The sequence below is a fragment of the Anguilla anguilla genome, chromosome 3 (genome assembly GCF_013347855.1).
Source record: "Anguilla anguilla isolate fAngAng1 chromosome 3, fAngAng1.pri, whole genome shotgun sequence".
NCBI lineage: Eukaryota > Metazoa > Chordata > Actinopteri > Anguilliformes > Anguillidae > Anguilla > Anguilla anguilla.
Window position 1 is genome coordinate 32608401 of NC_049203.1, and position 13108 is coordinate 32621508.

General features: G+C 39.9%; 1 protein-coding gene and 1 long non-coding RNA gene across 4 annotated transcripts in view; one reads left to right on the plus strand and one right to left on the minus strand.

Annotated features, from left to right (window-relative positions):
• The window catches only part of metap1d (methionyl aminopeptidase type 1D (mitochondrial)), an 80312-nt gene that overhangs the window by 18084 nt on the left and 49120 nt on the right, over positions 1–13108 (plus strand). The gene's annotated exons all lie outside the window — the stretch shown is intronic.
• Positions 5381–13108, minus strand: part of LOC118223069 — a 69008-nt gene continuing 61280 nt past the window's right edge. Inside the window, exons 4-5 of one of the 2 annotated variants that reach the window (XR_004764391.1) lie at positions 7538–7661; positions 5381–7240 (exon numbers count right to left, since the gene is read on the minus strand). This is a non-coding gene — a long non-coding RNA (uncharacterized LOC118223069). Of the gene's footprint in view, positions 7662–13108 lie in introns of both variants that reach the window. The other variant, XR_004764390.1, reaches the window with a different exon arrangement.

Consider the following 13108-nt stretch of genomic DNA (forward strand, 5'->3'; position numbering starts at 1 on the left):
TTCATGTGTATTTAAACACTTGAAATATACATAATTAAATAAATTACTGTCTTGTGGCAAGGACTGAAGTGTCATGAAATTGTTCTGTGAGCTGCTGGCTCAGCAGCTGCTGAGTTGTGTATCTGAAGGGCTTAGGCTACCTGGAGTCTGACTCTAGACGGAGGCCCTTTGGAGCAGCACGTTGGTGCCCCAGTTTTGAAGAGCTCTGCCTCCTTGCTGGCCATGTGGTTCTGTTTACAGTGGTCTTTTCTCTCCCACGTAGCATGACTAGGTTAGCTTTTGACTATGAAAACTGTACGTGCTGCCACAGAAATGGATCTCCATTAATTCATGCAGACTGTACCATGATCCTTGGACTTGATCCTACCATGTTCCAACAAAGGTATGCCATGTATTGATCAGGGAATGTTTGTTCTAGACCCCACAATGACATTTTTATAGTTTTTTAAATTAAAATCACATGTTTTGTCCTGTGTTTGGAAATGGGTGGGAGCCTGATAAGGGACTTGTCCTACGAGACCTGATAAGCCTTGTAGGACGTTGGCATTGTACTGGAAAAATATTAAGTGAAAAGCAAATATTATACCCTGTCGTTGTTAGGCCACATTTGGAGTATTGTTTGTAGAGTTCTGGGCACTACTGTACAAGACATACACAAGTGCAGAAAATCAGTTATATCGGTAACTGGATATTGAGACCTGACAACAAGGTTCTACGTTACAATTTTGTCACAAAAGTCATTTTTATCAAAAATTAGTTCTCCTCTGCTAACCAAGAGAAACATCAATGCTCATATCACATTTGCATGTGATCCCCAAGCCTTTTGGGGAAAATGGTGCATGGACAAATGACTCCAATGTTTTTAAATGGTTCCCATTATGTTTGGCTTAAATCAAATGCAGCATTTCACAGTAGGAACCTTGTACCAACAGTCAAGCTTGGTGGTGTTAGTGTGATGGCGTGGGCATGCTTTGCTACCTTGGGACCTGGATGACTTGACATTATTGAAGGAACCATGAATTCTGCTCTGTACTAGAAATTTCTTTAGGAGAATGTCCGGTCATCTGTTCGTGACCTGAAGCTGAAGCATAATTGGGTTATGCAGCACAAAAAGCAAGTCCACGACCAGCTATTAAGTTTTAGGGGGCAAATCCTTTTTCACATGGGTGATATGGGTGTTTGATAACTTTCATTAAATAAATGAAAAATAATTTTAAAACTTCTTTTGTGTTTACTCCATTTCCATTTGCCTAATATTACATTTTGTTTAAAGATCTGAAACCATTCAGCATGACAAATATGTAATAGAGGAAATCAGGAACTGTAGCTAAGCCTGTTCATGATGTGTGTATATATAGGTTACCTGCTGTGAATGTGCTAATATAGGGTGAGATTTTGAGGAATGTAACAATCCATGTTTTGTACTATACTGTCCAAGGTTCTGGGCACTTTGTCCAGGTGATTTACATTTTTTATTTATTTATTTATTTTTTTGATCACTTCTCATTTATTTTAGGTATCCAATGAAAATGCTTTGTTTTATTTAAAGGACGTAGGACATTTACTGATCAGGACATTTATTAATCTCTTGTCTGTTGGCAGTCAATATCAAAATGCAGTTCTGAATTGAGACAATTGTCTTGTGTGTGTGTGTGTGTGTGTCCAATAGGGAATTGAATGAATGGTGTTTTACTTTCAGATCCTTAGCAGCCTTCTTCCATTAGAAGCGTAGCTGTCTCAACTCCTTCCTTCTCTCTTACTTGCACATTTGCCAGGGATTTGTCCACCCTTTCTGTCTATTTTTATTATGCTAATGAGTTAATTTTGTTTGTGATGTCACTCCAGATTTCGCTCCTCAGTCCTCCCTGTTGCTTATATATTCCTATGCTATTACAGTTGAGGCCAAAAGTTTACATACACCTAGGCTAAAGATATTCAAACTCAGTTTTTCACAACTCTGCACATTTCATTTTACCATACATTTCTTTTGGCAAGTCAATTAGGGCATCTACTTTGTTCACATCAGAGGTAATTTTAAAACAATTGACTAGAGACAGATTTATTTCAGCTAAAGCTGAAAAATTCACTATCAGAATTCCAGTGGGTCAAAAGTTTACCTACACCAAGTTGACTGTCTCTTTTAACAGTCTGGAAGATTCCAGAAAATGGTGTAATGACTTTTTAGAGGCTTCGGATTGGCCAATTATCTTAATTAGGAGTTAATTGGCACCTGTATGCTGTATTTAAGGGCCTACCTTTAAAGCCACTGCCTTTTTGCCCTTGATACCATGGGAAAATCCACGCCTAGACTTCAGAAAAAAATTGTGGACCTCCACAACTCCAGTTCCTCCTTAGGAGCAATTTCCAAACAACTGAAGGTACCACAATCATCTGTACAAAAAATTGTATGCAAATATAAAAATTTTGGGACCACACCAGGGCTCTACGCGAACTTTTTTTTCCACAAGGCATACATGTGCTCCTAAGTGAAAATTTAGGAGCACACAAAGAAATGTAGGAGCACAGTGAAAAATGTTCAAGTAACACAGAGTTTATTAACAAACAGTTTATTACATACATATTTATACTGCGCGCGTGTGTGTGTGTTAAGGCTGTCAAAAGTGCCATGAAATTGAGTTCAAATATTAGCTTTTGTAATTAGAGTTCGAATATATTCAAATATCATTTGCATATAATTCACAAAAATAAGCTGCTTATTGTCGGGCGCAATATGCACCTGACGCTCCCTCTAACTGGCCTGCGCGTTATTTTCCACAAGCGGGCAGCAGAATAGAGGACATCGGTGAACTTTCATACTAGGTTACTACATCTGGGGCCTCGTTTATAAAATGTATTTTAGATCAATTGTGTGGCGCGTATTTAGACAATCACATCAAAGTAGTGATTTATAAAATTTAAACATGACTCGATTTGACCGTGGAAACGGTTGTGGCTCTACGTTAGATCTTCACTTGACGTATGTACACGCAAGTTAATTTTATAAATGAGCCCCCTGCAGTTTCTATAGCCTAATGTGCAAATGAATAAAGCACTTTCTCGTGGATGTAATTTGCCACAACTCGGCATTTATTAATCACAATAATAGGGGAATGATTGTTTATAGGAAACCCCTGTTTATTTCTTAACACACAAACTATTCAAACGGCTAATACTTGTAGCCTAAAACAACAAAGTACTTACTCTGTTTAGTTTGTTTAACTTCTTTCATCATCCAATTTTATCAAAATCTTCAGAACAGAAAGGAAACCTAGCCTGCCGTAGGAACATTATTTAGCCTAAATTGTTAGCTGACCAGATCTGTTGAACGAAGTGAAAAAAAGAGACTGGCTCCCAAGGCTAGCTGACCAGTAACGCTAGGTGTCCATGAAAGTATCACCGGAGGTTATTGGCAAGGAAAACCAGACGATCGACTCACTCTGGGTCCAGGGCAGAATGTTTTTTTGTTGACAGAGGAAGTAACGTTAGCACAGGAAATGAGCTTTGCGTGCATGAACATGATTCGCCGTATGACATTAAAGCCTGTATATTCATGTTAATTACAAAAAGCGGGATCCAAAACTAATATTCGAATGCTCAAATTTAGGTTCGAAATAAAAAAAAAAAATAAAAAAAAGATTTTCGAATATTTTTCGAACTTCAAATATTTTTTGACAGCCCTAGTGTGTGTCTGTGCGCTCCTTCTCCTTGTGTGCAATTATGATGTGAAAACCAGTGGAGGACTATGTAAGTGGAAGACCCTAGTATCTAGACACTAGGCATGGGCCTTAAAATATTGACAAAGTTTTTTAAAACATTGAAACAGATTTTTTGAAAATTTGACACATTGAAAACAGCTTTTTAAAATACTGAAATGTTGAAACACAGCTTTTTAAATAAAATATTGCAAGAGCTTTTTAAAAAAATTTAAAATTAAAAAAAAAAAAAAAAAAGAACATTGAAGTACTGAAACAACTTTTTGAAACATTGAAACGGTTTTTAAAATATTGACACTGCATTTTAACCGATGTATTGGTTCTGCAATACTGGTTTTTTTTATTTGCAGAACATGGACGTTGTTTTCGAACCATGTTTTCTAGCCATGGGAACATTTTGAGCCAGTTTGCATTAAATCTATATGTTCTCCCTCCGCTGGCTCCAGTGGACGTTGAAGTTGACAGCGGGGGTCACGGTAGCTTCGCTAACGTTGTTTTCAGCCGCCCTGTCATTACTAGCCACCATGTTAACGTTAACATTAGCCGCCTCAGTTAAACCTTGCGAAGCCTCATTAGTTGAACCTTGTAAATCCCCCTTGCTGGATTCTTCTTTCTCCTCGTCTCTTTTTCGCTTAAAATAAAATTAATGGGCTTCATTTTTAGCAATGTCTGTACCTATAATGTTAACTTATAGCCTATCGTACCGATACTTTTTTTAGTGTTGTTCACCTTTTTCTCACTTCACACCAGTTGCGTCATCACAGAAAACTCTACTGTGATTGGCGCATTGTGGCTTGTGGAATGTGGGACGGTAGGTTGTAATCTTTACTCTCACACTGTGCTCGTAAATTATTTTTCTGGTTCGCACGTATCTATTTTTAGGGGCAAATGCGAGTGAAATACTCGCACTGAGGAGCCCTGCACACGGACACTGCATCCTTCAGGAAGGAGGCACAAATTAACTCGCAGGGCTGAACGAACTGTGTTCCGAAAGGTTCAACTGAACCCCAAGACAACAACAAAGCAACTGGTGAAGGAGTAGGAGGCATCAGGTACCAAAGTATCTACATCCACCATTAAGAGAATCCTGCATCACCATGGCTCGAAAGGCTGTCACGCAAGGAAGAAGCCCCTACTCCAAGACTAGCATAAAAAAGCCAGAATGAAGTTTGCGGGTGATCACCAGGATGAAGACCCAGTCTTTTGGCGGCGTATTCAGCGCTCTGTATGGAAGAAAAAGGGTTAGGTTTTTAAGAACACCATCCAAACTGTGAAGCGGGGGGGTGGCAGCATCATGTTGTGGGTGCGTTTTGCTGGAAAATGGACTGGTGCACTTTAGAAAATAGATGGCATCATGAGGAAGGAGGATTATCTAGAAATACTGAAGCAACACCACAAGACATCAGCTAGAAAGTTAAAACTTGGTCGCAACTGGGTCTTCCAGCAGGACAATGATCCTAAGCATACCTCCAAAGTTGTAACAAAATGGCTTAAAGACAACAAAGTGAAAATATTGGAGTGACCATCACAAAGCCCTGACCTGAATCCCATAGAAAATTAGTGGACTGAACTGAAAAAGCATGTGCGAGCAAGGAGGCCCACAAACCTGACTGACTTACACCAGTTCTGTCAGGAGGAATGGGCAAAAATTCTGGCAAAGTATTGTGAGAAGCTTGTGGAGGGCTACCCCAAGCGTTTGATTCAAGTTAAGCAATTAAAAGGCAATGACACCAAATACTGCCAATTAGCTTCTAATTATGAGAGTTGGCCAATCAGAAGCTTCTAAAAAGTAATTACATCAATTTCTGGAATCGTCCTGACTGTTAAAAGAGAAGGTCAGCTTAGTGTATGGAAACTTTTGACCCACTGAAAATCTGATATAGAACCTAAAAGCTGAAATAAATCTGTCTCTTAGTTATTATTTTGAAATGACCTCTTATGGAAATATAGTAGATACCCTACTTGACTTAACACTGGAAATGTATGGTAACATGAAATGTGTGGAGTTGTGAAAAATTGAGTTTGAATGTCTTTAGCCTAGGTGTATGTAAGACCAGTGGAGTGTTCTCAAATCTAAGCCTGACAGTACTGGATGCTGTTTAGGCTACTGATGCTTGGCGATAGACAATAACATTGCATGTTATGTTTTTAATATCTGGTCATCTGGGATTTAAGTTTACCTCAGTCTTAATAAACTGTACTGTAGCCTTCCATAACTTCCTGTTTCCATTGGATATAAAAATGAGGCAACATACATATAAAATCCCTTTGTTATCCATCACCATGGGGAAAGCCAAAGAACTGTAAAATCACAATAAAATCACAACTGTTGACCGAAAAAAACTGGGTGAAAAAAATTCATAAATTGTTAGCCTAAACATACCACTAAGCACTGTTAGGGAAATTTAAAAAAAAGTTTCAAACATCTGCTGCAGTTGCTGAATTGCTTGCTGAAGTCTTCTGTGTTATTGTTGGTTCAGTGTGCTGCCTGAATTCTAGCATAATTCTAGCGTAGTCTCGCACTAGAAAAGTGTTGCCAGATCCAGGCGAAGTAAACAATCGCCAAGTAGTAGCCAATCACCAAAATAAAACTTATTATGAAATAACAATGGAATTCAATTTAACAATGTAGAGAATAAGAGTCGGAATAAATATTTAATAAGACGAATGTTAGTTAATGAATTATTTAACAATTTATTGACTCATTTACATATATTGCTGCATTCATCATATGATTATTTCATAAAGGCATATTTATTTCATTTAGACAAAAATGGGATTACATTTTGATGTAGTCCAAATGAGCACAGCTCAAAGTGTATCCAGGTTAAAAGTCAAGATTCCTTCACTAAAACATAAGCTTTTTGCAGTAACTGGATATATAAACAACAGATGAGTATTTTTTGCATACAAACCAAGACTTGGGGGCATTGCTTTTTCCGTAATTTCAAATGCACAGCCAAAGGAGAGACGACTAGGATCAGTAGTGATTACTGGGGCTGTGAAGTATTGGCTGGGAAGCTGTGACATTAAATTGTGATCAGGCTATCTTGTTTGATTACTTTGTTATGGTTGGAGATATGACTTTCTTTCGGGGAGTGTTAAACAAAGTTTTAACAACATCTGTGACAGAAAATAACTGTGCTTAGAAAGACTCACCCAGTCCCTTCTCTCCGTATAAACCTGTAACATCACATAATGCGTTTGCAGGGCACTCTACCTCTTCCGTCACTCACTCATTCAGACCCAGTGAATTGAAATCACAAGGCAGGATGTCAGGCTTGTATGGCAGCCGTGGCAGCAGAATTGGCTGCGGTCACTTTTCTGCACCTCTCTCATCAGGAAGAAACGCCCTGTCCATCATGTCATGTCAGGGACCATCAGAGTCACGGGTGGAATTACAGGGATTTCACACTTCATTCTTCTGCTCCTTGTCTTTCAGGCCCAGTGGGGTTTTTTGGGCAAAGTGTTATTTTTTTTCCCCATCATGAAGTTGTTCTGTTGTTGGTCCTTTATTCAACATCTCTCTGGATGTGACAGCAAATAGGTTACTACTCCAAGCACAGTTTATTATGGCTGTACAATTCTCACAATGCTCCACTGGCAGGCAGTGGGAAAGAAGATGCATTCCCCTAAATAAATAGGCTAAATAAATGGAAATACAGGGTGGATTAGTGATTGTTAAGGCACTTTATATCAGAAACCAACCATGTATGTATGTGTGTGCGTGTGGTGATTGTGTCATGCAGGAATGATGACTGAGGCAGTGTTTTTATTCTGGATGTCAGTATGGGGTTAGTTAACCGTGCTGGCATGGTTCTCACCTGCTACTGTTACTTCATGGCGCCTGTGTATCCCGCAGCTTGGATGAGCAGGCAGTTTGGACCTGAGCCAGGCTGCTCAGGAGGAACCAGAGAACTTGATCCTAATGCTGTGGAGTCCCACCGTCTTACTCCCAGCATTCCCAGGAGAATGAAAAGGAGCTGTGTCAGAGCCCCCCGCCCAAGCCTTCCAAGCTGGTCCTTATCGTGACCCCATTATGCTCTCACGGTCATCTATGTACCCCAAGCCCCCTGAGCCATACCATCAATGAACCCAACCTGTCAGTTTGTCTGGTAATTTGGGGCTCTTTTAGATAAGGTATGACACGCTGACATGTGGAACCAAACATTGTGAAAGAAACTTGGTTTGACATCTTTTAATTGCTTGAGCCACTGAAGGACTGACTGCAATCCTTAGATGAAATGGGTTGGGGTGGGGGGTGGGGGGGGTTCCAGCTGATAGGAGGATGTGCTCTAGCAAGGGATGCAATGAAAGTGTGGGGCACTTAAGTTTAGTGGAGTATTCAGTCAGCCTACAAAGGCCACAGTAAATTGGCCAGCCCTTATAATGTATGCTCGGCTGCTGGTCTCATTTAGGGTTGAGGTCAATTCTGTTTCAGTTCAGGAATATGAACTGATATTCAGTTAATGAATTGAAAATTTCCATACCGTGCTATTTATTTTCTGAACCTTTCTTGCGTGATACCTGCTAGTTTGCCTGGATTACCTGGATCGATTTTACCTATTGGTCAGTCTCAGATGGAAGCAAAAGATTTGTCCAGTGTAAAAAAAAAAACAAAAAAAACAAAAACAAAAGGCTGTTAGGGATCTAGAGGATTTTTTTAAACCAGGGTCAGAATTTCACTTTCTAAACTTGCAAGATAGGAAAATAATGCATGCACATGCACATGCACTCATTTGAACAATATCAAAATAACGATAAGTAGCCTAATCCAAGCAGTTGAGAAAAGAATGTATTATAACTGTTCAATGTCTCCCAGTGATTTATTAAAAACGTATACTGAACAAAAATGTAAATGCAACACTTTTTTTGCAGCCATTTTTAATGCGTTTAAATAATACTTCAAAGATTTGTTCTATGTGCACAAAGATCTTATTTCTATCAAATTTTGCCCACAAATTTGTTTATATAAATGTTAGCTAGCATTTCTCCTTTGTCAAGATAATCCATCTCCTACAGGTGTGGCATATCAAGATGCTGATTAAAAGCCGTGATCACTACACAGGTGATCATGTCAATAAAAGGCCATCCTAAAATGTTGAATTTTTTGTTGTTCAACACCACGTCACAGATGCCTCAAGAGTTAAGAGATCATGCAATTGGCATGCTGACTGCAGGAATGTCCTGTAGAGCTGTTGCCAGAGTAATGGGCGTTCATTTCTCCACCATAAGCCGCCTACAGCGTCGTTTTAGAGATTTTGGAAGTTCGTCCAACAGGCCTCACAACCGCAGACTATGTGTAGCCACGCCAGCCCAGGACCGCCACATCCAGCTTCTTCACCTGCGGGATCGTCTGAGGCCAGCCAGACGGACAGCTGATGAAACGGTTGGTTTACACAACTGTAGAATTTCTGCACAAACTGTCAGAAATCGCCTCAGGGAAACTCATCTGTGTGCTCAACGTCCTCACCGGGGTCTTGATTTGTCTGCAGTTTGGCATCACAATCGATGTGAATGGGCAAAAGCTAACCTCAATGGCCACTGGCACGCTGGAAAACAGTCCTCTTCACTGATGAATCACGCTTTCAGCTGTACAGGGCAGATGGCAGGCAGCATGTATGGCATCAGGTGGGCGAGAGGTTTGCTGATGTCAACTTTGTGAGCAGAGTGGCCCATGGTGTTGGTGGGGTGTTGGTATGGGCAGGCATATGCTATGGGCAGAGAACTCGTGCATTTTATCCATGGCAATTTGAATGCACAGAGATATCGTGATGAGATCCTGAGGCCCATTGCTGTGCCATTCATCCACCGCCATCACCTCATGTTTCAGCATGACAATGCACAGCCCCATGTTGCAAGGATCTGTACACAATTCCTCAAAGCTGAAAATGTCCCAGTTCTTCTATGGCCTGCATACTCACCAGACATGTCACCCATTGAGCATGTTTGGGGTGCTCTGGACCGGCGCATACAACAGCGTGTTCCCGTTCCCACTAATATCCAACAACTTCGTACAGCTATTGAAGAGGAGTGGGACAATATTCCACAGGATACAATCAACAATTTGATCAATGCAATGCGAAGGAGATGTGTTGAGTTGCATGAGGCACATGGTGGTCACACAAGATACTGATCAATATTCTGTTCATTTCATGGTATCTTCTTTTTTGGGGAATCTGTGACTAACAAATGCATCTCTGTATCCCCAATCACATGAAATCAATAGATAAGTGCTTAATGCACTTCAGTTGACTGATTTATGTTTATTACCATTGAACTCAATAAAATCTTTGAAATTGATAAGTATTGCATTTATATTTTTGTTCAGTGTATTGTTAGTGTATAACCTGCAAGGTCCTCTTCAAGTCTTATTTTTACTATGCTAGAAAAACCCCTCAAGGGATAGATAACCTCAAGGTTTTTCTATGTGGAACTGGGGTTAGGAAAGTATTGAAATTGCATTTAACATTGAGTTATTGCATCAGCTGTTGTAATAGTGATATAATATACAATCCCAATTCCAAAAAAGTTGGGACGGTAAATGAAATGCAAATAAAAACAGAAAGCAGTCATTTGTAAATTTACTTTGACTTGTATTCAAACAACAACAGTATAAAGACAAGGTATTTCATGTTTTACCTAATTAACTTCATTGTTTTTTTGAAGATATACGTTTATTATTAAATTTATGCCTCCAACACGTTCCAAAAAAAGTTTGGACGGGCTATTTAGGACCTATAACGATGTGACATTACATTACATTACAGGCATTTGGCAGACACTCTTATCCAGAGCGACGTACAACAAAGTGTATAACCATAACCAGGAACAAGTATGATGAAACCCCTAGAGAGAAGTACCGGTCCAAGTGCAGGGAACAACCGCACCCTGAAGGTTAAACTGATTAACACTAACACAACGAGAACGGCATCAACGCAGTCTATGGAAAAAATACAAGCAGTAGTTAAGACAGTTAATGCACGTAAGTCACCTACGAAACAGCTGCCTAGTTACAACCCTAAGCTTACAGTCATTTACAGGGGGGTAGAGAGGGATGGGGAGAGGTGCAGCCTGAAGAGGTGAGTCTTCAGTCGTCGTTTGAAATGGGTCAGTGTCTCAGCTGTTCTGACCTCCACAGGGAGGTCATTCCACCATCGTGGGGCCAGAACAGACAGGAGTTGAGGTGACAAGTTGAAATATCACAGTGATGTGGTACAGGTGAGGCAATCGTGTTATAGTATATAAGGAGCCTCCAAGAAAAGCCTAGTCCTTCGTGAGCAAGAATGGGTCGAGGCTCGCCTATTTGCCAACAGATGCATCAGCGAATAATCCAGCAATTTGAGAACAATGTTCCCCATAGACAAATCGGTAGGATTTTGGGCATTTCACCCTCTACAGTGCACAATATAATGAAAAGATTCAAGGAATCCGGTCAAATCTCAGTACGTAAAGGGCAAGGCCGAAAACCACTTCTGAATACACGTGATCTCTGATCCCTCAGACGTCACGGTCTTAAAAGTTGTCATGTGTCTGTAATGGATATCATGACATGGGTTCCGGAATACTTTGGTAAATCTTTGTCAGTCAACACCATTTGCCGCTACATCTACAGATGCAAGTTAAGGCAATGAATTTCAAAAGCAATTGCACAGCTGAAGACCTGCATAATGGAAGAAAGAGGGAAAATTCCACTTGCTGGTCTTAACCAACTGATGTCTTCAGTGCCCAAATGCTTAAGTGTTATTATGGGGCGACATAGCTCAGGAGGTAAGTCCGATTGTCTGGCAGTCGGAGGGTTGCCGGTTCAAACACCGCCCTGGGCGTGTCGAAGTGTCCTTGAGCAAGATACCGAACCCCTAACTGCTCTGGCGAATGAGAGGCATCAATTGTAAAGCGCTTTGGATAAAAGCGCTATATAAATGCAGTCCATTTACCATTTACCATTATTAAAAGAAATGGTGATGTTACACAGTGGTAAACACTCGACTGCCACAACTTTTTTTTGAGTGTGTTGCAGTCATCAGATTTAAAATAAGTGTATATTTTCAAAAAACAATTAAATGCACAAGGTAAACCATCAAATAATGTTCTGTAGTAGTGTTTTCAATATAGTACAAGGTGAATAGAATTTACATTATCAGTCCTTTTTGTTTTATTAGCATTTTCCATACTGTCATAACTTTTGGAATTGGGGGTGTAGATCGATATATATTATAACATATATATAATATTGAGCAGTTATTAGGGTTCCACTGCAAAGCAGGCAAAACCTATTGTATTTGCTGAAATTCTTATTGTTAGTATTATTTTTCTCCCAATTTGCCCAATAACTTGGCCAAATATTGGTAACTTTTGTCAGTTTTGGCACACTGATTTTACATGTCATGTGTAACCAAAAGTCTGAATGATGCCAGACTTGATGTTGGCAGTGAATGTGTGTGGAAAAAATAATGGATCAGGCAAAAAATATATGCAATATTAAACCATTTTTTGAAATTTTGTGCATAAATTTCAATCTACTATCAACTGAAGTCTGAAAGGCACATGGTATCTGTAATATTCAACCTCATCGTAATCAATTAGTGCTCCATCAAGTTGTAAGCCGGTAGCATCAAAGATGACAAAATTGCACCCATTTCAATTTGTGGCCGACAACTTTGCATTGTTCAACAAATTTTTCCCCTCATCACCTCTGTGCCGTTTGTCCTGGAATTGTGCCACTTGACATTTTTGCCCAAAGTCCCCATAATCTCTGCCTATAATTTTTTTTGTTGCTATTAGGCCTACACATTTTTGTGTAAACCCATGTAATATCGGATGCACAGTGAGTGAGCAAGTTGTACCTAGCAGACTGATGTCTGGATTGTTTCCCCTTTTACAGGACCAGAAGGAGTGAGGACCACTGGATCAAGAAATGCTTTTCATAGTATTTAAAATTACATTCATGTTAATTTTCCTTCCTGACTCTACCCATATTAGATCAACTAATTGTTTATCCATCCATCCATCTATTATCCATACCCGCTTATCCTGAGCACGGTTGCAAGGGGAGCTGGAGCTTATCCCAGCGTGCATTGGGCGAGAGGCAGGAATACACCCTGGACAGGCCGGCAATCTATCACAGGGCAACTAATTGTTTATTAATGTCTCAATTAGAAATTATACTTTATGAATAGTCACTTAATTGTGCCGTTGGAGTGTCTATGGGGACCTCATGAGAATAACCTTTGAAATACAAATTTAAGTCCCTGCAGGTCACTTGGTGGAGATGAACTGGTGGCCCTAGCTATAGGTCTGGTGAGGCTAAATTTCTATCAAGGATGTCAGAGCTCAGGACCTGAATTTTAAGGAGATTAAGACTTTGTACAACGCAAGGGTCGTTGAATGCCCTT